General features: G+C 34.3%; 1 pseudogene; it reads right to left on the bottom strand.

Moving 5' to 3' along the window:
- LOC149542850 (putative 12-oxophytodienoate reductase 10) overlaps positions 1 to 27970 on the bottom strand; it is a 90605-nt pseudogene that overhangs the window by 49503 nt on the left and 13132 nt on the right.

Here is a 27970-nt window from a genome sequence, read left to right as displayed (position 1 = left end):
TAAAGACCTCTAGCAAGGCCATTCCTAACAAGGTGATTAAATCCTTTAACAAGGTCACACCTAACAATGTGCTTTGTAACCTTTAACTAGGTTGGCTCCTAACAAGGCTCACTTCAGAAGAGTGAAAATCAATAGCTAGTTACTTAGTGATTTTTTCCATATTGGTTTTCCATGTTAAATCTAGTGTCTCATGTGTTCATTTTATTTTATTTATAGTTGCATTTTAATCATTGTGAATGCTTAAAGATCCATAATAAGTTAACATACACTGCATCTACTGAGTTACAACATTTTTCTATATGTTTACTGAGTGACAATGGTAACTAGTTTTACCAGACATCTAAGGGATATGTGGATTTTTTTTTAAGGTAACTGATTCAAACCCCCCCCCTCCTTAGTTACTCCATCTATATTTCCAACAATTGGTATCAAATATTTTCATGCTTGTAGGAAGGATTTCAAGGATCTAAGCTAAAGATCAAGATGTCTTACAAGAAGAAAATTCCAACGCTTAATAGGGATAACTTTTCAGCGTGGCAAGGATTGATGAGACTTCATGTAGCTTCCATTGGAGATACAGGATTGAAATACCTTGATGAAGAATATGTCACTCCTTCTAGTACATTATCTATTAATGACATTGTTGAGAAGAAGACTCATAACACCATGATGATAGACATTGCATTTGCTCTAAGCTATGAAGAATTTGATGATATCAAAGACTGAAAAACTACATTTGAAATGTGGAACAAGCTGAAAAAAATCTATGCAGGTGATGACAATGTGAGGAGAGCCAAAGCAAAAGGCCTAAGAGCACAATTTGATTAGATGAGAATGAGAGATGATGAAAACATTTCCAAATATGTCAAAAGAGTCAAAGCAAGTATCAATGCAATCAAAGCTTCTGGAGGAGACATCAAAGAGAAAATAGTTGTAAGTAAAGTTCTTAGAACATTGCTTCCCATTTATGCAATTAGGGTTTTTGCTATGAAGAAAATCATAAGATAAATTTAGAAGCCATAGTAGGAAGATTGACTACATTTGAGCTAGATAACTATGACAACTATGTTCCAGCTTCCAAGAACATTGAATCAAAATTTGGAGCCAAGCTTTCACTTAAAGAAAAGAGCAAGAAGATAAAGGATTCTCAGTTAGAAAGTGAAGAAGAATTAGAAGAAAGTTTTGAAAGTGATCTTGAGGTGGTTGAAGCTCTACTTCTAAGGAAATATTCTAGAGTCAAAGGAAAATACAAGGGTAAGGTTCCTCTAATCTATTTTTCATGTGAGGAAATTAGTCATATTGCTGCTAGGTGCCCAAACAAAAAAAACAAGGATGAGAAGAAAGGTCACAAGTGCAATGGCAAGAAAGACTTTAAATCATTCAAGGAAAAAGGTAAGAAAACATGTTTTACGGCTAAAGATTCTAAGGATTCTGATAATAGTGAAGATGAAATTGTCTACGTTACTATAAAAGATGAATATGATAATGATGAGGAAGATGAGATGACACTTATCTCTCATGTGAGAAAAAATGATACGTGGATCATAGACAATGGTTGTTCTCATCATATGACTGGTGACAAAACAAAGTTTGAACAATTTGAAGACTATGATGGTGGTAGTGTAAGGTTTGGAAATAATGAACCTTGTTGCATGAAAGGAAGAGGAAGAATCTCACTAACCAAATAGCTTATATGCGATAATGCCTATTGGGTTGAAGGACTAAAACACAATCTATTGAGTGTGGCATAGCTAATCAATATTGAATTCAAGGTGGAATTCATGCATGGAAAGGCAAGACTACTAGATGACAAAGGAAAGCTAATTTGACCAGGCATACAAATAAAAGGTAACTTGTTTTATCTTGAACTTGGTGAGTGCTCATGTTTTATTGCTCAAGTTGAAGAAAGTTGGTTACGGCATAGAAGGTTATGTCATGTGAATTTTGATAACTTGGTAAAGATAAGAAAATTCAAGAAAGTAAGAGGAATTCTTAGTATAAAGAAGCTTGATGTTGGTCTATGCAAGAATTGTTAGATTGATAAGATGGGAAAGACTCGCTTTAAAAGTAAAAATTATTAGTCTAAAGATATTTTGGAAATTGTGCATATTCATTTGTGTGGACTTATTGGAATTGAGAGCTATACTGGAGAAAAGTTCTTCATTCTTTTTGTTGATGACTACTCTAGAATGATGACTATTATATTTTTGAAAGAGAAGTTAGAAGCATTTGAGAAGTTCAAATGGTATTTGGCTAGAGTAGAAAAGGAAATAGGGAAAAGACTGAAATGTTTGAGATTAGATAGAGGTGGTGAATTCATCTCCCATGAATTTAATAACTTTTGCATTGAAAAAGGAATCAAAAGACAAGTATCAGCTCCTAGAATTCTCAAACAGAATTGAATAGCTAAAAGGAGGAATAGATCTATCATGGACTATGCAAGGACTTTAATGATTGTAAAGAACATTGCTATCAAATACTAGAAGGAAGCTATCAACACTGTAGCTCATACCTTGAACCAAGTACAGTTGAAGAAGGACTCATTCAAAACCCCCTATGAGTTATGGTATAGCTATAAACCCAATGTAAGTTACCTAAAAGTATTTGGAAGTAAATGTTACATTTTGAAAGAATCTAGAAAAGGAAAATTTGATGTGAAGGGTGATGAAGGTATATTTTTGGGATATTCTTGCAAGAGTAAGGTATATAGATGTTTGAATTTGTCTGCTCATAAAATCATAGAAAGTGCATATGTGAAAGTTGATGAGTTTTTAGAAAGGACTGAAGAAGAAAGAAAAAAAGGAACTAGAAGATTATAGGAGATTTGTTTTCATTGAACTTGATACGTTGCCAGATACACCTATTAATCAAGTGACTTCTACTCCTGAGTCTTCCTCAGTCACTAAGTTGCAAGAAGTTTCAATCAAGTCACAAGGACCTGAGTTACAGTCTAAAGCTATCAAGCTAATGCCTACCAAGTTTGAAGGACCCAAGCTATAGATAAATTGACCAGAGCTAGAAGTTGAAACTCTAAATGAAGATAGTGCAATTCATTCAAAAGGCAAGGAGCCTATTTTGGCCAAACATGTCAAGAGACATCATGCACCAGATTAGATTATTGGATAAAAATTTGAAGGTACTATAACAAGAAATAAGCTAAAAGGTACTTGTTTACTTGCTGATTTTGAACCTAGTAATGTAAAGATGCATTAGAAAATGAAAGTTGGATTGAGGCTATGAATGAAGAGATAGAAAAAATAGAGAAGAACAAAACATGGACTCTTGTACCCAAGCCTAAAGATAAAAATGTGATTGGAACAAAGTGGGTATTCAGGAATAAGTTGAACAAAGATGGTAAGGTATCAAGAAACAAAGCTAGATTGGTATGTAAAGGCTACTCTCAAGAAGAAGGAATTGATTATGGTGAGACTTTTGCTCTTATTGCAAGATTGGAAGGTGTCAAGACCTTATTAGCATATGCTACATACAAAGGATCTAAGGTATATCAGATGGATGTCAAATCTACATTTCTCAATGGTATTCTTGATGAAGAAGTTTACATTGAGAAATCTAAAGGTTTTGTTGATCCAGACAACAAGGACATGGTATGAAAATTACACAAAGAATTATATGGTCTAAAACAAGCCCCTAGAGCATGGTATTAGAGATTAGATAACTATCTTATTTAGATTGGTTTTCAGAGAACTAATGATAAGAGTAGCTTGTACATCAAAGAAGGACTAGATAATAAGATTGTTTTGGCAGAAATATTTGTAGATGATACTTTGTTTATAGGAAATGATGATCAATGCAAAGAATTTTCATAGCAAATGAACAAGGAATTTGAAATGTCTATTTTTGGAGAGATTAAATTCTTTTTTGGTCTTTAGATTCAGTAGAGAAAGAATGGTATCTACACCACTCAGTCTAAATGCATCAAGGAGATAATCAAGAAGTTTGGTATGGAAGAACTAGATGAACAGTTGCAAGGCCCAATATTGCTCTTACAGTTGGTATTGTAGCAAGATTTTTAGAAAAACCAAGAGAAAATCACATGATGGAAATCAATAGGATCTTGACATACTTGAAAGGTACTAAAGATTATGGATTGTGGTACAAATTTGGAGAAAAATTGGACTTAAAAGTGTTTATTGATGCTGATTGGGTTGGTCATCTGGATGACAGAAAGAGTACAAGTGGAGGAGCATTCTTTCTTGGCAAAAGATTGGTATCTTGGACAAGTAAAAAGAAAAATTGCACATCCCAATCTACAATAGAAGTAGAGTATGTTGCAGTAGGAATAAAATATTCTAATATTGTTTGTTTTAAGTAGTTATTGGAAGGCATGAAGGTGGAGATCAAAGAACCAATTGTTATGTTTTATGACAATAAGAGTGCAATTAACATATCAAAGAACCCAGTGATGTATTCCAAAACCAAACACATTTTTATAAAGTATCACTTTGTCAAAGAATTGGTGCAAGATAAGGAGATTAGATTCAAATATGTCCATACAAAAGAATAGATTGAAAACATATTCACCAAGCCATTACTTAAGGATGCATTCTTGTATCTAAGAGGTAATTTAAGGGTCATTCCCCTATTTGAAGTTCACTAAAATGAAGTTTTAGTGATGCATCAATAGGAACTAAGTTGAATATCTATCAATTGATGTAGCATAGTCATGGGAACATTGCATATGAATCAGTACTCAAGGTACATTGTTACTCATATGATATGTGTTGTCTTTGGTATGTGTTGTCAACGAGGGAGAGTTTACTATCATATCTTTCTAAAATTTGAATCTATTTGTGGAGAGTTTTTAGTTTAGAAAAGAAGCTATGTAATTCCTTCACAGAGGGGGATTATTGCATTAGAGAAGTTTGTGGCATAAAATCTAAGAGGGAGAAATGTTCTGTTAGGTAAAGACTTGTTTTCAAATTTCATCCGCTATGACATGTTGTGTTGCCATCGATTCCAAAGAGGGAGATTGTTGGATACAATCATCCAATTATTTGTTGGCTTTGATATTACACAAATGTCATATTAGTTAGTAGATAGAGTCTATCAAGCTCAGTTGGTCGGCAAAGGAAATTTTAGTGTCTACCAAGTGTTCCTAGAAAATACTATGTGGAAATAGTTTCTACCGAGCTAACTCAGGCATTAAAGGATTTTGTGGAAAAGTGTTAACCAAACTCACAAGGTTAACAAAGGAAAATAAATGTTTACTGAGTTAACTCAGTCTCCAAAGGATTTTGCAAAGTTCACAGTGTTAACTGAGCCTCTGTTGGTTAACACTAGAACTTAGTTCTGGAATAGTGTTTACCAAACAGGGTCAACCGATGAAGGATTTTATTATTTTTGGAAATAAAGTTTAATTATTTATGTAATGATTGTAGCCAACTGATGTAATGATTATTGGTAATTGTAAGTTGTAAATGAGCCGACTTGGCAATTTGTAAGGTATAAATAAAAGATCAAGTTGAGAATTCAAAAGTGTGATGAGTGAGCATGCAAGTGTATTGATTGAGGAAGTAAGTGTGAGAAAATTTTGAAGGATGGTTAAATATAATTAAGGAGTAGAAAAGATTTATTTGATCAGAGAGGATCTAGTGGAGTAGAACAAAGATCTATATTAGCAATTTAGTTGCATCTCATTCAGGTCTATTCATTGTTACTTTCTCACCATTGTAGCAGTGATTTCTAAATCTCTTAACAAAGTTAGTCTAACAAGGTGATAGTTCTTTTGAATTTCTCTAAAGACCTCTAGCAAGGCCACTCCTAACAAGGTGATTAAATCATTTAACAAGGTCACACCTAACAGTGTGTTTTGTAACTTTTAACTAGGTTGGCTCCTAATAGGGCTCACTTCAGAAGAGTGAAAATTAGTAGCTAGTTACTTGGTGGTTTTTTCCATATTGGGTTTCCACATTAAATCTAGTGTCTCATGTGTTCATGTTATTTCTTTTATGGTTTCATGTTAATCACTATGAATGCTTAAAAATTAGTAATAAGTTAACATACACTGCATCTACCGAGTTACAACATTTTTTTGTATGTTTATCGAGTGACAACAATAACTAGTTTTATTAGACATCTAAGGGATCTATGGATTTTTTTTTGTGGTAACTAATTCACCCCCCTCTCATTTATTCCATCTATATTTCCAACAGTGATCCTACACCATCCTTCCCAAAATGAAAAGATCAATCTGCACTTGGATTACTATGTTTGGATCAACTCCCATCTTCTTGAATTCTAACTCCTTTATCCATACTACATCAACATCCATCTATCTATGCTTCTTTTTTAGTGTTCCTTGTATGCTTTATGTCTAATCTATTTATAGACTCTAGTGTCCAATACACTCTTAGCTCCCATGATTATAGAAGTAGGTAATTGTAGATCTTCCACATCTTTGATCACTTCATAAAGACTTTGATCCATATATTATTATGGTCCTTTGTAATGGACTAAGTCTACAATGTTAAAAATAGGAGATAGTCCATTATCTTCTGGTAGCTCAACTTTAAATACATTATCGCCATACTTAACCAAAATAACATAGGGACCTATCCTCCTCATTTTCAACTTGTGAGGGACTCTTTTTTGAAGTATTGACATGTTAAAATGCACCATAACTAAGTCACCAACATTAAATTGAACTATCCTTCTACTTCCATCCACCTTGGCTTTGTGCTTTAGGGTATTCTCTGTCAAGGTTTTCCTCATTGTTTCATGTATCTCTTGCATAGCATATGTAAATTCATATATATATCCACTTACTTTCACTTCATCCTTCAAATCTCTCAATTCATAAACACCTCTAGGATTTAGTCCATACAATATTTCAAATGGATTCTTCCTTGTTGATCTATTGGTAGTGTCATTGTAGGCATATTTAGCTTGCCTAATCAATTGATCCCATTTTTGACCATATTCCTTAGTTAAGCACCTTAGTAGATCCCAAGGCTTCTATTGACAACCTCAGTCTAACCATTAGTTTGGGGATGGTGGGCTGACCTAAAGGTTAAGTTAGTGCCTAACCTATGCCAAAGAATCTTCCAACTATGACTCATAAACTTAGTGTCTTTTTCTGACACAATGTTGATAGATAACCCATGGATTCTTGCTATTTATTTGAAGAAAAAGAGAGGCTATTTGACTAGCATCATTGGTGGTCTTACATGGTAAAAAGTAGGCCATCTTGCTTTGGGCAACCCAGCTATAAAATCCATAGTTAAACATTCTCGTGGCCTAATAGGAATAGGTAGTGATTGATAAAGGCCTGCATTTGAAGAAGTTCCCTTGGCTTTTTGACATATAACACAACTTTCCACATACCTCCTTACATCAAAATTCATCCTTGGCCAATAATAGAACCTTGAAAAAAGTTCTTGTTAGTCCTAGTGATCCCAAAATGACCACTCAAAGCACCATTAGGCTTTTCTTGTATGAAATTCTCTCTAATATAGCCTCTAGGGACACACAATAGATTCCCTTTAAATAGAAGATCACTTTGAAAAGTATACTCAACATATCTACTATGAAAATGATTCTTGTATTTAGCATATACCTTATAATTTTTTATAAAATCCTCATCATCACCCTATAGATCCTTGAAATGATCTATACCCATGCTCTACAACTGAATTTCTTAGACTATGAAAGACCTTCTAGACAATGCATTTACCACTTTATTGAAGACACCTTTCTTGTATTTGATATTAAAATTATAAGCTTGTAGGTACTAAACCCACTTCATGTGCTTGTGACTCAAATTCTCTTGTGAATTCCAGAAACTAACTATTTGATTGTTTGAATACACAATAAATTCCTTTAGGAGAAAATAGTGCCTCCATTTCCCTAGAGCTTGCACCAATGCATACATCTGAAGGTCATATGAAAAGTTCTTCTTCTTGCTTCACATAAATTTTATGAATGAAAAACCATTGGTTTTCCCTCTTCGATTAGAACATCCCAAATTACTATATTGCTACCATCACACTCAATGGTGAAAAGCTTCTCAAATATTGGTAACTCTAAAATAGATTGGGTAGCTATCTCCTTTAGTAACTCAAAGCTCTTGTTAGCATTTTCATTTCATACAAACTTAGGTTTCATTCCCCCCTTGATAGTATCTAACATAGGAGCACAAATTTTACTAAATTGCATTATGAATTTTCTATAGTATTGTGCATGATTAGATTTAGGATCTATAAGTTTCATGACTTAATCCCAACAATCAGATATACTTTCCTCATCCAAGTAGTACATGTGTGGCTATGTATTTCAAAAACTATTGAAATAATAGAGAAGAAGAATTTAGAATTGCTACAGAGGAATTTTATCCAATTATGTAAAGTTAATATTATGCTTTTACTAAATTAAATTAACGTAACTAAAATGCAGAAAAGAACAACACATAAATAACTGACAGAAAGAGAAATGAGATATAAGAGGTACAACATAATTTGATCTTAGAGTTCAACCTATCAGGACTACATCTCTGGGTCTTGCTCCAACTAGTGGACCAATTTGATTAACTCCAAAGTCAATTACAATGTGTTACAATATCAATCCTTTCAAATACATCAACATTACTTTGCTCCAATGTATGAGACTGAAATATGTCCTCCAGAATTTTCTCTCTTTTCCTTAGCACTTATTCATCCTTCTGGTTCCTCCCAAAAATTGAATAATCTAAATAATTTTCATCAACTGAATGCCTTGAAAAAGGCCTCCTACCCCCCTTTTATACATAATATTAGCCTAAAATAGGATAAAACAAAAAAAATACATAAATAAGCCTTTTAACAAATATTACTTCAAAATAACCCCTTTACCCATTTAATCATTTTGGCCTTTACTAATTTTTTGGGGTATAAATTTAAAAATATAACAAAAAAATCCCTTAATTAATAAAGGTGGTAGGTAATTTCAAAAGCTAAATAGCAACTTCATTATTATAGTCATTAACAGTGTGCATAGTCTAGCGGTGGCCATTACTTTTGGTAGGTGGTCAGTCAGAGGTTAAAACCCTATTGGTTGCCACCCTTACAACCTTTAGTGGTGATTCACTATTCTAATAGAATATTTTTGAATATAGTTTCAACTACTCACCAACAATGCAATGACCAATGGCTAGGTTTTGGGGGATGGTGGTCATAGGTTCAAACCCTCAAAGCCAATTTTTTTACTACCACATCACCTACAAACTGTGCGCAGGCACATGTGTTCATTTGATTGGGTGACTGACACCATGATGATGCCATCAACTATTTTGGTCAACCAACTTTGATCGAGCATAACTTTTGTTTTTGGGCTCTATTTTTGACAAACTGAACATTGCCAAAAGCTCTTGATGAGATCTTTGATTTGGTGTCAACTTTGACCAATTTTGGAGAGTTCCAAAATTTTCCTTTTTAATGGCCTTTGACTAGAAATAACTTGAGCATACAAACTCCATTTTCATCTATTTGAGTTGTGTTGGATTCAAAATTTTGAGGACTTCAACATGGTACTTATTATTGGATTTTTGGAGATACTTCAAATTTTAGTGAAAATATCCTCTAGATCAAGCCTCCCCACTAAAAAAGCTTTCAAAACTTTGAAAGTTTATTTTTACATAAGATGAAAATGAGGGCATGTTTGCCTCACTTGTCTAGTATCACCTACACAAATTGATGGAATTCTGAATATCTAAACCATCACACACATTATGAAGAATGAAATAGCACTGCTAATACAATTGACCATATATCCACTAGTGTTCATTGTTACGTCCATCACCCACATAGTACCAACTAGTAGAAGTAGAAGCAGCAAAACTGAAATAACTGATGAAATGAAAAAAGTATCAACATTTTAGACCTCTTATACAAAAACATCATTAGAAAATGAACTTTTCAAATCCTCTTTTACCATCACTGGCTAAAGACTTGATTTTTCTTGCACCTAATCCTCACTAGCTACTATAGACATGAGAGTCAATTTATTGCTAGCATTTACAACCATTTTCAAATGTCTTATGTTTACAATTGATCCTTTATTCTTCATGTGATGAGCTCTTATAATGTATTCAATTCTATTTTTAAATGAATGATACCTTTTATGTTCCCTGTAGAAGATAGCTTTCTTATTGTATAAGTATGGGCTACCCAACACAATCCCATAGATATCAAGTGGAACTACATCAAATTCAACCTCATCTATGAACTTAGATGTTATTGTAAATATTAACTTACATTTCTTAGTGAATCGCAATTTTTTATCACTACACACCTAACCTAGTGGATAAGGTCTCTTATGTGGTTTAGTTTCCAATGCCAAGTGTTTAACAACTTCTAAAATCAAATTAACTTGGGACCCACTATCTATCAATGTATCAATTTTAGTGTTTTTAGAAATCACCCATATATGAAAAAGTTTACACATTTTACTATCTTTAGGAACAACATGAACTTTGGAAGTGGAAGCATATGAAATAGTAGTGGTAGAATCAAGAAAAGCTTTACCTTTCAAACCCATAGCCGATATTGTTGTCTCATCACCAGAATTTGATCCAAGATCCTAAACAATAGTTGTAGACTTTTGCTTTCTTTTTTGACCATTCTTAAACCACTTTGGTTTCAACTCTAGATGCAATTTCCAACACTTTTCTTTTGCGTGTCCATTCTTCTAACAATGTGAACAAGTAGGTTTGTCGCCTTCCTCTTTCTTCATGGAGGTTGTTTTCTTTCCTTTCTTGATGTTTTCAAGAGGAACAAATTCTTTCTTTGAACTAAAATTTGTGTTTCCTCCACCTACTTCAATATGAATTGCTTGAACACATACTTCATAAGAGTTAGAAGAACTAAACATCAATATTATATGCTTCAAATAAGAATGCATTCCACCCATGTACTTCAATAAAGTATCTTGCATGTAAAGAGGAATTCCAAGAGTTAATGCCTTCTTTCTAAATACTTGTGTACACTCTTGTACAGACTACCCTTTACCTTGCCTAATATTTTTCCAATCCATAATGGCTTGCTACATATGACCCAAATACATACCAAGATGAAATGATTTTACCATGTGTAGCAAGATCATCTTGGATGTTACTCTCCCACAAAACTAATGCATTGCCTCCCATTCTAAGAGTAGCTAGCTAGATTTTGGAGGAATCATACAAAATATTTTGAACCCTGCAGTACACTTCAATCTACTTAAGCTAGCTATCTAGTTTTTCTGCATCTAATTCACAACTAAATATAGGCAAGTCAAACTTCACATAAAGCTTTAACAAAGGTGTCTTCACAGAATGTTTCTTTTTAGAAGAAATAAACAACTTAAAAGAAGAAGAAGATGGGGATGGAGGTTTAGGAGGGTCACTACCACCTCCTACTCCTTTTCCTTTGTCATCTTTTGATGAAGATTTAGCTTATTCCTTCTTCCTAGGCTTGTCCACCTTTCTCAATTGTCGTTCATGCCTCTCTTGAAGAAGAATTTCCACCAAAGCTTTCAATTCCACAAAAGCTCTCTAGAAGGCTTCTATGTCAAACTTAAGAAGATTTTGATTAGATGCCATGACTCGTGAAAAATTTCTACTTTTCCCAATGTCTAGATTAAACTCTACAAGTTCACCTTCTCCTTGTTTCAACTTCAACCTAGTTAACATTCACCACCTACAATTTCTCTATAAAATAGGCTCTGATACCAAACATGATCTGATTTAGGATCTATAAGTTTTATGACTTAATCCTAACAATCATATATATTTTCCTTATCCAAGTAGTAAATGTGTGGCTATGCATTTTAAAAACTGTTGAAATAATAAAGAAGAAGAACTTAGAATTGCTACAAAAGAATTTTGTCCAATTATGTAAAGTTAATAGTATGCTTTTAATAAAGAAAATTAATGTAATTGAAATGTAGAAAATAACAACACATAAACAACTAACAGAAAGAGAAATGAGAGATAAGAGGCACAACACAATTTGATCTTGGAGTTTTCCCTATGAGGACTATGTCTATGTGTCTTGCTCCAACTAGTGGACCAATCCGATTAACTCCAAAGTCAATTACAATGTATTACAATATCAATCCCTTCAAATACATTAGCATTACTCTACTTTGATGTACGAGACTGAAATATGTCCTCCATAATTTTATCTCTCTTCATCAACACTTATTCGTCCTTCTAGTTCCTCCCAAAAATTGAATAATCTAAATAATTTTCATTAACTAAATGCCTTAGAAAAGGCCTCCTACCCCCCTTTTATACATAATATTAGCCTAAAATAGGCTGAAAAAAAAAAAACATAAATAGGCCTTTTAACAAATACAACTTCGGAATAACCCCTTTAGCCTTTTTATCATTTTGGCCTTTACTAATTTTTGGGAGTATAAATTTAACAATATAACAAAAAAAATCCTTAATTAATAAAGTGGCGGGTAGTTTTAAAAGTTAAATAACAACCTGCTTATTATATTCATTAACTTACTTTTGGTAGGTGGTTGATCGAGCATTCAAACCCCATTGACTGCCACCCTTACCCACTTTAGCAATGATTCACTATTTAAATAGAATATTGTTGAATATAGTTTCAACCACCCACCAGTGGTGCAATGGCCACCGGTTGGGTTTTAAGGGCTAGTGGTCATAGGTTCAAACTCCATCGACCATCATTTGTCCAATTTTCTAAACATTTCATGTGCCATGTGGCCCTCCTTGATGTCAACACGTGTCAAAACTTATTTATTACTGCCCAGTCACCTACTAACTATGCACTGATATGTGTCTTCATTTGATTGGGCAATTGACACCATTATGACATCATCAACAATTTTGGTCAACCAAATCTAACCAAGAATTACTTTTGTGTTCAAGCTCTATTTTCAACGAAACGAACATTGTTGAAAAGCTCTTGAGGAGACCTTCAATTTGGTGCTGACTTTGACTAGTTTTGGAGAGTTCCAAATTTTTCCTTTCTGACAACCTTTGACCCAAGGTTTGACCAATCTTTGATTGGCCATAACTTGAGCATATAGACTCTTTTTTTGTTCATTCACGTTGTGTTGGATTCAAAATTTTGAGGACTTCAACATGGTACTAATTATTGGAGTTTTGGAGATACTTCAAATTTCAATGAAGATATCCTCCAAATCAAGCCTCCCTACTGATAAAAAGATTTTGAACCTCTAAAAGTTTATTTTTACATAAGATCAAAATGAGGGCATGTTTGCCTCACTTGTCCAATATCACCTGTACAAATTATTGGAATTCTGAATATATGAACCATCACACACATTATGAAGAATGAAATAGCACTGCTAATACAATCGACCATATATCCACCAATGTTCATTGTTACATCCATCATCCATAAAGTACCAAGTAGTAGAAGTAGAAACAACAAAACTAAAATAATTGATGAAATGGAAAAAGTATCAATATTTTGGACCTCCCATATAAAAACAAAAATTAGAAAATGAACCTTTCAAATCCTCTTTTACCATCACTAGTTGAAGACTTGATTTTGCTTGCACCTAATCCTCATTAGCTGCTATAGACATGAGAGTTAGTTTACTACTTGCATTTACAATTATTTTCAAATGTATTGTGTTTACAATTGATCTTTCATTCTTCATGTGATCAGCTCTTATAATGTATTCAATTCTATTTTTAAATAAATGATACCTTTTATATTCCTTGTAGAAGATATCTTTCCTATCATATAAGTATGGGCTACCCAACATAATCCCATAGATATCAAGTGGAACTACATCAAATTTAACCTCATCTATGAACTTAGATGTTATTACAAATCTTAACTTACATTGCTTAGTGACTCACAATTTGTTATCATTGCACACCCAACCTAGTGGATAAGGTCTCTTATGTGGCTTAGTTTTCAATACCAAGTGTTTAACAACTTGTTCTAAAATAAAATTAACTTGGGACCCACTATCTATCAATGTATCAATTTTAGTGTTCTTAGAAATCACCCTTATATGAAAAAGTTCACACCTTTTACTAACTTTAGGAACAACATGACTTTTGGAAGTGGAAGCATATGAAACATCAGTGGTAGAATCAACAAAAACTTTACCTTTCAAACCCATAGCTGATATTGTTGTCTCATCACTAGAATTTGAACCAAGATCCTGAACAATAGTTGTAAACTTTTGCTTTCCTTTTTTATCCTTCTTAAACCACTTTGGTTTCAACTCTAGATGCAGTTTCTAACACTTTTCTTTTGCATGTCCTTTCTTCTAACAATGTGAACAAGTAGGTTTGTCACCTTCCTCTTTCTTCACTCTGGCTATTTTCTTTCCTTTCTTGATGTTGTCAAGAGGAACAAATTATTTCTTTTAACTAAAATTTGTGTTGACTCCACCTACTTCAATATGAGTTTCTTGAACACATACTTCATCAAAGTTAGAAGGACTAAACATCAATATTATATGTTTCAAATAAGAATGCATTCCACCTATATACTTTGATAAAGTATCTTGCATGTAAAGAGAGGAATTCCAAGAGTTAATACTTTTTTTTTCTAAACACTTTTGTATACTCTTGTACAGACTTCCCTTTACCTTTCCTAAAATTTTCCTATTTCATAATGGCTTACTTCATATGACCCAAAGGATAAAACTATTTCTTCAAAGTAGAAGTAAATTCATACCAAAATGAAATGATTTTATTGTGTGTAGCAAGATCATCTTGGATCTTCCTCTGCCATCGGACTAATGCAGTGCCTCCCATTCTAAGAGCAGCTAATTGGATTTTGGAAGAATCATCCAAAATATTTTTAACCCTTTGTAATCACCTAAAAATGGTCATCTAGACTATTAGCCCCCTTTTCAACATTTTGGCTAAATTAATTTAATCATTTACTTAGACCAAATTGCTAATAATCAATTTATTTGATTATAACCTATAGTTTGACTATGCTATCCTAAGTTCATTATTTGATTAAAAGAACATGTCCCCTTGTAATTAAATAAAACACCCCATTTTTCTAACCCACTTAAAGTGCACACATAAAGTCCTTTTTCTATTTTGCAATTAAAAGAAAAGGCTTTGTGACTTTTGTCTTATATGACAAGTCAACTTATATTCTATTGGTTGACTTGTGTGTGCACATGGATCACTCCTCTTTTTGAATTTCACCATTGATCATCCAACATCTTCATCTTGATCTCTACCGTCCATACATCTTTAAAAGGGAGAGAGCTTTCCCTCTCAATCCATCCATCTTTTGAATATTATTATGCTGCAGGTTTTCTAACATGTTTCTTGGGAGCTTTGTGGAGAACTTCTCACTCCTTTTCTACATTCTCTCATTCCATCATATTAACATAGGATCATATGGCATTCTTAGCATAGTTGCATGTTAGTTTAGTTTTCATTCTTGCAATAATCTCACATAGCTTAATATTTGGTTTTGTAATACTCTCATTCATTCTTAGCATAGCTGCATTTTGCATTATCATCTTAGCTTAGTTTTCATACTTGCATTGCATTCTTGAGGGATTCCTTGAAGATATTGGCATTCTTGCTCTTGTCTCAAAGAACCTCCCGTTGCATGGTTTACTAGCAAGAAGTACATTTCTAAGGCTTGGTTGAGAGCCTTCATGCTTGAATACTAACTTCTTGCACTCCATGGATAAGGAGCTCTAAGCCGGCATCCAAACATTCCAAACTCATGGAATCGTTTGGATAGAAGGGTTTAGAGTGGGACACTTTTGAGTGTACATTTTTTGCGCCCACCGTGGGGCTTGAATCAAGTTTCTAGCTCTATTTGCTTTCATTTCTTATCTCTAATTTTTTACAATAGCATATTGGATCTATTTAGATGCTTTTGTAGGATTATCACTTTGGTTTTAAGGCCAACCTATAAGTAGATTGGTTTGAAGGCCAAAAATCTAGTTGGTTTAAAGATTTGATCATATCTTTTAAACCACTTGGATTTTGATTCTAAAATTGTTTCTATAGGTTGGGTATGTATCCAAAATGTTTTAGTCCAATTTTTAGAGCATTTTGACATGATTTGCAAAAGTTATAATTTTTTTTTTTTTAATAAAAAGTCATTTTTTGTCGCACATCATCATCTTTTTCAGAAAAACTTACATTTCTAGAAATTTTTTTCAATTTTAATGGGGGTTCTTTCTTTGTGTTTTGAATTTTGAGGTCGTATTAAGGATCAAAAACTCAATTTGATAAATTTGACCTATTTTGACAAAATCAATCTCTAGAGCACAAATGAAGAGATTTTTTAAATTTCTTACATTTTTGGAAAGCTCTCTGATTTTTAATAGGAGTCTCTTCTTTTAATTTTTATTTTTAGATACGAAATCATAGCAAAAAAGTCTAATCTTCTTGACTAGATCAAAAGCAAAGAGTAAAAATGAGAGCATTTGTGATTAGTTTGCACTTTCTTTGCATACACTTGATTGGAAGATAACTTGGATATTTGAGGCAACTAACCACTTTTTATTGTAGTATTTTAATGTTATTTCACACTAACTTATGGTGCTAACAAGTTGTGATTGCAGATTGCCATCTTTGTGAAGAAAAAAATTGAAACCTTGCATATAAAAGAATGCATGTCAAAGCTTCAAATGCGCAACGGCTATTAACATTGTTTGCAAGGCTACCCAAAGCATAAAAACCCAAACTTTCTTGGTTTTTTTTGTTTTTATGTGCAGCATTGAATAATTGTTCATTTCCATAGGCACATAAAACTTGTGATTGGAGTCTTTTGGTAATAGGAGAGTATGCTCTTCACCCTTGTGGTGAATCAGAAATCTTGACTTGCCATTTGGTTTCAAAAGAAAGGGGTAAGTGAATCTTCCTAGTGTGTTTGGGAGAAAATAATTGAAATAGGAGAGTATGCTCTTCACCCTTGTGGTGAATCAGAAATCTTGACTTCCAAAAGTTGATCCACTCTTTGTGTAGTTAGAATCCTTTAGAGAGCCTGCTCTCGGACAACCTGAGAGGAACGACCCAAGTGGGGACAAGTCGATTACCTATCTCTTCCAACCCACTATAAACTCAAGGCTATCAAGGACACAAAACTTTTGTAGATGTAGTATTTGTCTTTTCCTAGTGTGATTGCTTATGGGATTTCGACCATAGGGAGATCACTAGGCAAGAATGTTTAAGGTACTCTTGTGATCGCGAGATCAGTTACTCATCACAAGGTGAGGTGTCCCATAATTGGGAGCAAGAGGAACATTATGAATGGAAGCCCTATATAAACACCCTAAGTTAGTAACTACCTTTTTTTATCCGCTCAACTTCTTGGTGCAAGGATCAATCCTAGTGGACTATCCGGATCACCCTAAGATTTTACACTCACCATCTGTGTTCCCTTGGTTATGTTTATGGCATTTTCATGACAAAGCCAATATCTTTTGTGGGAAACCACTTGGTGTGAGGTAAAGGAGCATCAAGCATGGGCCAAGTTTTTGAGTAATGAACCATGTCCTTTAGGTAGATATTGCTTGATGTGTTCTCGAATGTGGTAGACCTATGAAAATCTTTTGAACATACACATGACGATAATTCTAGGGAAATCTTTTGAGAAGTCACATATGCTTCTATCATGAAAGGTTGCTTTATCCCTTGCTTGATTTTTTGAAGAATACTCCATGTGTCACTATCTTTCTTGGAAAGAAATTATTTTTGAACATCAAACTTGCTATCCTATCAACTATTGTCAAACTTTGTCAACCAAGTCAAAACATCAAATGCAAACATTTTCTTGTGTTGCTTGCTGAGGGGAGTCTCATCATTTGATTTTTATTTTCTATGTCTCTAGTTCTTGAACATGCTTAAAGTGACTCTTTGGTCTTGGTGCTCTTGGTCTTTCTATCTTCATGGTCTATGCATGCTTGCTAGTTATCCTTTTGCTAAAATGGTTACCTTGATTTCTTGACTACACTCTTGGGTTGGGAAAGTTGTTCACTTGTCACCCTACTTGCTCTATTTATTTGGCTATTTGGGCATCTTGCCTAGCTATTGACTTGAGTCATTCATGTCGTAAGTTTCTTGGACATATTTTTTGAAAAGTCACTTTAATCTCTCTCTACTATCTTGGCAAGTGAACACTCTACCTCCTATAGTTTCAACATCAAGTTATCTTCTAGGCTCTTTTATGCTTGGCTTTGCATCTAAAACTATGGGATCTAAACCTTGTGCTACCAAACTTCAACAGAATCTAGATGATCATGATATCCTCCATGTCACTAAAGAGTTTCAAGATCTATATGCAAAATATAAAGAACTAGAAGAGACAAATGATCATTCTGACCTTCATCTCTCTAAGCACATGATAGAAATAAAGTCTGAACTTGAGAAAAGGTTAGAGGAGAAGATTGCATCATTACATGAATCTTCCTTAAGGTCTTTACATGCATGTGAGTCACCTTCTTTGAGGTAATCCTCTTCTTCTAGGTCTACATGCTCTACTTCAAGACATCAAATGTCTTCATCTTCTAGATCTAAAGACCTCTTTAGAGGACAAGCAAGTGATACCTACTTTGAGCCTATTCCAAAATTTCATGATGGACCTATCTTTGACCAAGATAATGATGAAGACATGAATGCATTCTATTAACTTGAGAAATAACAAGAAGATCCTAGACATACTTCTAATATAACTTTTGCTCCCTTAGAAGATTCTTATGATGGCACATTGCAAAAACTTCTTGGAAATAAGATCATCATGTTACCTAAGTCTAGCTCATATGGAAATCCATTCTTGGATATCTATTGTGCTTATCATCGACATAATGAGCATAGTACTTCAAATTGCATTGAGCTGAAACATAAAATCCAAGATTTTATTGATAATGGAATTATTGATACCTCTAATGACTCATGTGATGAGGATACTTTTCTTGAGAAAGATCATATTAATGAGCTTATGTATAGTAGTGGCTCCATTACATCTTCCACTTCTTCCAACACTCGTGCATCTCCCAACATTTCAAAGCTTTCCGACATGCCTCCATCAAATAAAGAACCTAATACATTCCATATTGACTATGTGTATCCTCAAGGGCTACCTCTAAAAGAAACTCAAGCTAACCTTCACTTGGCTGCAAACCTTTTCCATGCTACTAATCCTAAACATCCTCAACCTTCACACACTACTATGCCCAATCCAAGCACTACTCCATTCACTCTTCATTCTCCCTTGTCCTTAGAAGTGGCTCCATGTCAAGAGGTCTCTCAAAATGAAAAAGCTATAAATGTTAAGAAAGATCAAGATCAAGCACCCTTTCATCTCTTTCAATATTTTTCCTCTCCATATCCTATATCTTGTCCACCTCCTAAGTATGATGAAGATACCACTTCCACTATCTCCCTTGAGCTTACTGAAAATTATGAGAAAAGTTCTCTTCATATGCTATCCAAGGCTACTTGTCATGATCAAAGCATCCCCTCATGTTCTACTTCTCCATATCCACTTCAAAATTGTGCTCAAGCTTCAAGTACTTCTATTAAAAATGTTGTTCCTATCAAAGGTACTTATGAGTCTATTGATGGCTTTGACCATGTTTGCTCATTCTAAAGATGTTGATATCCCTTCCCACTATCTATTTGCATCTTCTAAATCTATCCTTGGTCCTTATCCATCTAAACTAAAGCATTCAAACCTTCCATCCATATTGGGGCCTTATGTTCCTCCATCTCCTACATTCACTCCTAGCTCATTCCCTAGCTCTCCCATCATACCTCAAGATCAACAAAGACACTCATCCTTGATGAATTTTCACCCATCTATACATCTAAACTAGTCATATCATCCTTATTCATTCACAAATCCCAATTCCTTTGGAAGTGAGAATAAACATAAGAATCCATTGAAAAAGAAAGATCACTATGTCCCATCTAATCGACATGTGAATGGTAAGAAGGAGAATATACAAAAGAGACGGCAAAGGTCCACTACTCAGAGAGCTAAACCAAAGAAAATATGAGTTCCTAAATCCATCATTATACAAAGGCACTCTCAAGCACCCAAAGAACGAGGAAAATCTAAAGCTATGTGGATTCCAAAGTCTCTTTTAAAAGACTTGAATATTGAAAATATTTCGAAGTTTACATTCAAGCTTCCAAAGGCTTCCATTCCATCTTCTTCCAAAAATCTTCCTAAAATTACTCCAAAGCCTTCCACTCCACTTTTTTCCAAATCTCTCCTACCACCTCATACATCTAAACCTCAAGCTACTTCGTCCATGATTCCTCCATCATTCCAACACCCTTCAAGGTGTGTGTCAATGTTGATCTTGTAGAATATTTCAACTACCCTCATGAAATCCTCTAAAGCTTACACTTACTTTCTATACATGAACTCTTATCCTCAATATATTCTTCCTACTACCATTTCTCTTTCATCACCCTATCAACATCTTTGAGCATACCTTTCTATGGTCTTGGCTTATCATGACTTATATTTTCTATTGGAGCACTATCTACATTCAAACAGCTTGAGCTCTTTCTAAAAATTCAAAAAAGAAAAAGAAAAAAAAAAAGGAAAAAAGAAAAGAAAAAAGAAAATGTGCCTTGGTGAAAACTACTTCTTGTGGCACCTTGGTAGCAAAAGTAAAGAGAAATAAATGCATCCTATGGTGAAAACTACTTCTTGTGGCACCTTAGATAAGTACCATGATGAAAACCTGGCAAATAGGCATCATGCATAATTCTTCCACCATCCATCTATCCCCTCTTCTCTCTTTGATCTTGACAATGTTAAGCTATCTTTGCATATTGGCTATCTTATCCATGAGATTCTCTATTTGTTCTTTCTCATTCCCTCATAGCCTCCATCTTGAGCTTTATTTTTATTTCTCTATCCCATCACTATCTTATCTAGTTGACCCCTTGGTCTTGATCATATTAAATGAAACATGGTTCTCATAGGTCTCTTGACATGGCTACTCTTTTGGACTACATGCTTTCATGCTATCTTACTCATTAGCTTCCATTGCTTATCTTATATGCTATCACACTTGTTGGCTTCACTTCTTATCCTACATGCTATCTTTCTCATTACTTCCATTGCTTATCCAAAATATGCTTCATATGACTATTTCACCTCTTTCCCTAGCTTGGGTACTCTTGAGAGTCAGTCCTTGAGGATCACTTTTACTTGCTTCATGCTCCTTTTTCATCCATCTTTGCTTATCCATCGACTTGTTTCTCCATCATGTCCTATACATTGCTAGACATTGGGAGAAAATGATGTGATCTTGCTTGAGAACTAGTGATCTCTAAATTATTGTAAAAAATCCAAAAAATCATATATGATGCTGAAAAAAATCCTAAAAATTAGAAAATGTCCTGAAAAAATGATCATCTTAGTGAAAACCTAGCAATAGGTGCTTTGATGTATCACCAAAAAAATAAAAAATACAAATATATACAAAAAAAATTGAAAAAAGTCCTGAAAAAATCTGTCAAGTGGTGAAAACCTAGAAATAGGCACTACTTGAAACCCTTGCACCTATGTCTATCAGTCTCAATCACCTATTTTGCTACACATTTCCTAGCTTGGAATTGTTTCTTGTCTTCGTCTTGGGGGCACAACTGCTTAGTCTATTGAGGTATTCTTGTGCATTAGGGTTTCTTTGACAACTCACAAAATAGTGTTTCTCAACACTTCCCCCACCTTGACATCAAGTGTTTTTCAACACTTTTCAAATAGTTTACCTATGGTCTCTAATGTCACGATATTTCTCACTATTAGAATCAAGTCTTGAAGAAATGGCCAAGTGACTTACACACACACTTTAACACTTAAATTACTGAGTTATGCTGACCTTTATCTACTTTGTGTGTTGTCTATGATGATTTCTTTGCCATGTGTTCCCTCCCTAATAGACTTTCAAGGATGTCATTGACTAGAAGACTGGGGGCATGGGACATAATTTCTTGATTTCTTCTCGTGGGTATACTTTGTTTTTCTAGTGTTGTAATCATTTATGCTTGTCCTATTCAACATTTTGACTTACAAATGTATCATCCTTGACTGTTTTGCAAGATCGCACTTAGGGTTTATCCTGGTGCTTATGCCTTGATATAGGTGTAATCTTGCTAAATTAAACTTAGGGAATCTAATTGCATAGTTATCTTGACTTACATGTCTCTGATGCTTAGATTGGATTTCCACATACCTATCTAGTATCGATCATATTCATATCCCCATAGTTATACTAGTGATGGTTGTATGATCTCATGATGTCCCTAATAAATGCTCAATGATGAAATTAAGAGTCTAAATGTTATGTGCTTCTTGCTAGTAAACCACTTTGCATATTAGCTTGCATTTTAGGTTCATTTTCTAGCTTAGTCTTGCATCCTTGCATATGGGGAGAGCTCTATCTTCATCTTTTCGCAGACATATTGGCTAACTCCTTTCATATATTTCTTTACTTTCTTCTTGTTCATGTCTTTTCACCTTCTTAATCTTTCACTTCATCTCTGTTCTATCTTATCATCACATTATATAAAGTTTTGACCTCTTAAATAATTTCAATGTCCTAGATTCATTTTCGGGATCAAAATCCAAATTTGAGTTAATCTTGATGGTCAAAATCACATTTTAAAATTTTACCTTCTTCTGAGTAGTTAGCTGACCATTTGAGGTCTAATCTTTGAATTATAGCTAGGGAATCTTCATTTCTTCATGTCTTCATCATTTCTATGCTTCATATCTACTTCTAGTCACCTTTTCACATCTAAATCATCTCTCTACTAGATTTGACCAAATTTTTATGCTATATCCTTCAAGGTCAACTCTAGTCAAACTGAGGCATTTTATCAATTTCTTATAGTCATTCTTGGGCTCTAATCATTTATCTGTCATATCAGACATTTCTATATCTCAATTTTCTCATGTCTATCTAGTTTCTGCGTTCTCTTACCTCATTTCAATTTCGATCCCGAGGGGGCAAAAATACTCTATTGCTTATTGTTACAGCTATCTATTTCTTAAGAGCATTTGCTTGACCTTATCACTTGCTCTCGATCTATTCACTTTGCTAGATGTTAGAATTCTTTTTGGATCCTAACATCATCTTCCTAATGTTCAATACTACCGCTATCAGGCTATGCATTCAGGACTTGCTATCTATTTCTGCATTTCATTCTTCAAAATTAGATATCTATATCTATCACCGCCTACTTGGCTTTCTATTTTCTTTGACATAATGTGTTCCCAGATTGATCACACATTAGTCAAAGAGGGGAAAATTTAATCACCTAAAAATGGTCATCTAGACTATTAGCCCCCTTTTCAACATTTTGGCTAAATTAATTTAATCATTTACTTAGACCAAATTGCTAATAATCAATTAATTTGATAATAACCTATAGTTTGACTATGCTATCCTAAATTCATTATTTGATTAAAAGAACATGTCCCCTTTTAATTAAATAAAACACCCCATTCTTCTAACCCACTTAAAGTGCACACATAAAGTCTTTTTTCTATTTTGCAATTAAAAGAAAAGGCTTTGTGACTTTTGTCTTATATGACAAGTCAACTTATATTCTATTGGTTGAATTGTGTGTGCACATGGATCACTCCTCTTTTTGAATTCCACCGTTGATCATCCAGCATCTTCAGCTTGACCTCTACCATCCATACATCTTTAAAAGGGAGAGAGCTTTCTCCCTCAATCCATCCATCTTTTGAATATTGTTATGCTGCAGGTTTTCTAACAGATTTCTTGGGAGCTTTGTGGAGAACTTCTCACTCCTTGTCTACATTCTCTCATTCCATCATATTAACATAGGATCATATGGCATTCTTAGCATAGTTGCATGTTAGTTTAGTTTTCATTCTTGCAATAATCTCACATAGCTTAATATTTGGTTTTGTAATACTCTCATTCATGCTTAGCATAGCTACATTTTGCATTATCATCTTAGCTTAGTTTCCATACTTGCATTGCATTCTTGAGGGATTCTTGCTCTTGTCTCAAAGAACCTCCTGTTGCATGGTTTACTAGCAAGAAGTACATTTCTAAGGCTTGGCTAAGAGCCTTCATGCTTGAATACTAACTTCTTGCACTCCGTGGATAGGTAGCTCTAAGCCGGCATCCAAACATTCCAAACTCATGGAATCATTTGGATAGAAGGGTCTAGAGTGGGACACTTTTGAGTGTACACCCTTTAGTAAACTTCAATCTTCTTAATCTAGTTATCTAATTTTTTTGCATCTGATTTGCCACTATATACAAACAAGTCAAACTTCACATCAAGCTTTAACAAAGATGTCTTCATAGAATGTTTCTTTTTAGAAGAAGTAAACAACTTAGAAGAAGAAGAAGAGGAAGAAGATGAAGAAGATGGGGGTGGTGGTTCAAGAGGGTCACTACCACCTCCTACTTTTCCTTGGTCATCTTTTGATGAAGATTTAGCTTCTTCCTTCTTCGTAGCCTATTTTTCCTTTCTCAATTGTTGTTCATGCCTCTCTTGAAGAAAAATGTCCACCAAAGCTTTCAATTCCACAAAAGCTCTTTAGAAGGCTTCTTCAACAAACTCAAGAAGATTTTGATTAGATGCCATTACTCATGAAAAAGTTCTTCTTTTCCCAATATCTAGATAGAACTCTACAAGTTCACCTTCTCCTTGTTTCAATTTCAACCTAGTTAACATTCACCACTTGAAATTTCTCTATAAAATAGGCTCTGATACCAAACTTGATCTAATTTAGGATCTATAAGTTTTATGACTTAATCCCAACAATCAGATATACTTTCCTGATCCAAGAAGTAAATGTGTGGCTATGTATTTTAAAAACTGTTGAAATAATAGAGAAGAAGAATTTAGAATTGCTATAGAGGAATTTTATCCAATTATATAAAGTTAGTATTATGCTTTTATTGAAGAAAATTAATGTAATTGAAATGAAGAAAAGAACAACACCTAAACAACTAACAGAAAGAGAAATGAGAGATAAAAGGCACAACACAATTTGATCTCGGAGTTTGCCCTATGAGGACTACGTCTCTAGGTCCTACTCCAATTGGTGGACCAATTTGATTAACTCCAAAGTCAATTACAATGTGTTATAATATCAATCCCTTCAAATATGTCAACATTACTCTACTCTTATGTACAAGACTAAGCTCCAAAATTTTCGCTCTCTTGTTCATCACTTATTTGTCCTTCTAGTTCCTCCAAAAAATTGAATAATCTAAATAATTTTCATCAATTAAATGCCTTTAAAAAGGCCTCCTACCCCCCTTTTCACATAATATTAGCCTAAAATAGGCTAAAACAAAAAAAAAATACATAAATAGGCCTTTTAACAAATATAGCTCTAGAATAACCCCTTTAGCCATTTTATCATTTTGGCCTTTACTAATTTTTTGGGGTATAAATTTAACAGTATAACAAAAAAATACCCTCAATTAATAAAGGTGGCAAGTAGTTTTAAAAGTTAAATAGAAACTTGCTCATTATGGTCATTAACCATGTGCATAGAGCAGTGATGGCCATTACTTTTGGTAGGCAGTCAGTCAGGGGTTCAAACTCCACTAACCACCACCCTTACCAACTTTAGCAGCAATTCACTATTCAAATAGAATATTGTTGAATATATTTTCAACCACCCATTGGTAGTGCAACAGTCACCAGTTGGATTTTGAGGGCTAGTGGTTGTAGGTTCAAACCCCACCGACCACCATTTTGTTGGGTTTTTCCATTAACCAATTTGCTAAACATGACATGTGCCATGTGGCCCTCCTTGAAGTCAACACGTGTCAAAACTAATTTTTTACTGCCACATCACTTGTTGACTATGCACTAGCACATGTCTTCATTTGATTGGGTGACTGACACCATGATGACATCATCAACCATTTTGGTCAACCAACTTTGACCAAGCATAACTTTTATGTTCAGGCTCCATTTTTGACGAAACAAATGTTGCTAAAAAGCTCTTGATGAGACCTTTGATTTGGTGCAAACTTTGACCAATTTTAGAGAGTTCCAAATTTCATCTTTTTGATGGCCTATGTGTTGGCATTAAGTTTTATTTGTCATTAGTGACAACACTTATTCATAATTCTATATGGTTACTGTAGACACCTAAATTTCATTACACCGCTTTGGTAATCCTATTTAGCTATCTCTAAAGGCATCATTAATTAAATTCCTATTTAATTAATCCTTTGCCATCCCCTAGCTGATTAATTTAATTAATCATCTATAGTCCTAATTGATAAATCAAATAACCTATCATTTATCAATTAAATCCTATTCTCCTATCTAATTCCAAATCCCAAATTTATTAAAATCACTTTAATAAATAAAATCCTCAAATCTAATAGCCCCTAAACTATCCTAAATCCTCCATTTAGCCTAATCCACGCCATCCACCCATACTAACTAAGCTTGGCCACTAACTCACCCACCCTCATCAATACCATCCACTTACACATCTCTAACATCCCTAAACTAATCCTAACCCAAGCCTAACCCATCCCCTAATCATTTTCACATTCCTAAGCAAGCTTAAGACTTTCATAAACCAAGCCAAAGTCTCCCCTCAAAATATCCCAACCACCAAGCCATAAAAGCTCTTACAGAGCCATGAATGACTCTTACAAGCCCATTCATTTCTCTTACAAGCCATTATGAGGGTCTTTATGAGCTTTGAGCCTCCTTTGTTGACCCCTCAACCCCTCTTGCCCTAACCAATGACCCTGTGACATGTGTCACTCCCTGATTGGTTGTAAGGAAGCACAATCCATGTGCTCTCCTCTCATTCAATCTAAAACTTCCATAAGCTTTCTCCCATCCTTGCATCCTAGCCCTTGATCCCTCAAGCCCCTTTCCTATTTAAGGAATTCCCTCCCAAGCCATTTTAATAACAATGCATTTAGTAAAGTTATCATGCTAGTTTGAAAAACACAATCCTTCATGCAAAGCCATAATGCCATTTTGAGAAACAAAGCCATCAACCATACCTTCATAATGCCAAATTGAGAGCTCACAAGGCTACCAATTTTCCATTATCCATCTCCAACATTGAAGCAATTAAGCATACATCCATATCAAAGGACACATCTACAAATCAAGTAATCATCCTCATTGAGAGAGCCTATCCATGGCTCATATTCTCATTTGAGGACCTCACTTTTTCTCTCTTTATATGTTTTGTTAGTTTGGTTTTGTGAATGCTTTGTTTATTTCATTATTTTCCTAACATCACTAAATTCACATACACATTTTGGCATGCCCGACGAGACCTCGCAAGGTTCATTTTGATCTTCATTAATGCTAGTTTTACATGCTTTTTTTTCATGTTTTGGCTAACTATAAAAGACTAATATTAATGGCAATATCTTTTTTTTGTTTTGCTTTTTGATTTTTCTTTCAAGGCCACATTGAAGGCCTCAAGAATGCGCTCCCAAACCTGTTCTTGATTTTCACCTAGCAAACGATCAAAATACAAAAATTTCTGCATCCTCGCGACCCCAGGAATGTGATCCTGTAGTCTCAAGAATGCACCATATTCCAACGAGATCACAAACCCGCAGCCCCAGGAACATGGAAAGACTAGCCGGAATGCTAGAAAACCAATTCCAATCGACTAACATGTCAATAAACCCAACCAAAAACCCACCAGCCAATCTTTCAGTGGGAACATGCCTCAGAATAGCAGGATCGTCATTCTTTCCTTATAGGAATGCTAACTTTTTCTATCTTAAACTTTTCAGAACTGTAATAAAAATTTGTACACGAGATCGTCATTCTCACTTACAGGAATGTTGTAAGGCCATAAATCTACGAGATCGCTCTATCAAAAAGAGCTCTTGGGTTTTTGGCTCATGGTTTTAATTTTTTTTTTAACTAGTTTTTCTTGACATTCTTGTGCCTGGGTAAACCTACAGGAATGCATCCCCGTGAAATAAAACTCCAGCAGGATCACGAACCTACTTGTGAGAACACTAC

Source organism: Cupressus sempervirens, chromosome 8 (genome assembly GCF_028749045.1).
Source record: "Cupressus sempervirens isolate cs-2001-9-10 chromosome 8, ASM2874904v1, whole genome shotgun sequence".
Lineage (NCBI taxonomy): Eukaryota > Viridiplantae > Streptophyta > Pinopsida > Cupressales > Cupressaceae > Cupressus > Cupressus sempervirens.
Note: the sequence above shows the minus strand (reverse complement) of the source record. Positions and strands in the feature narration are given on the sequence as shown.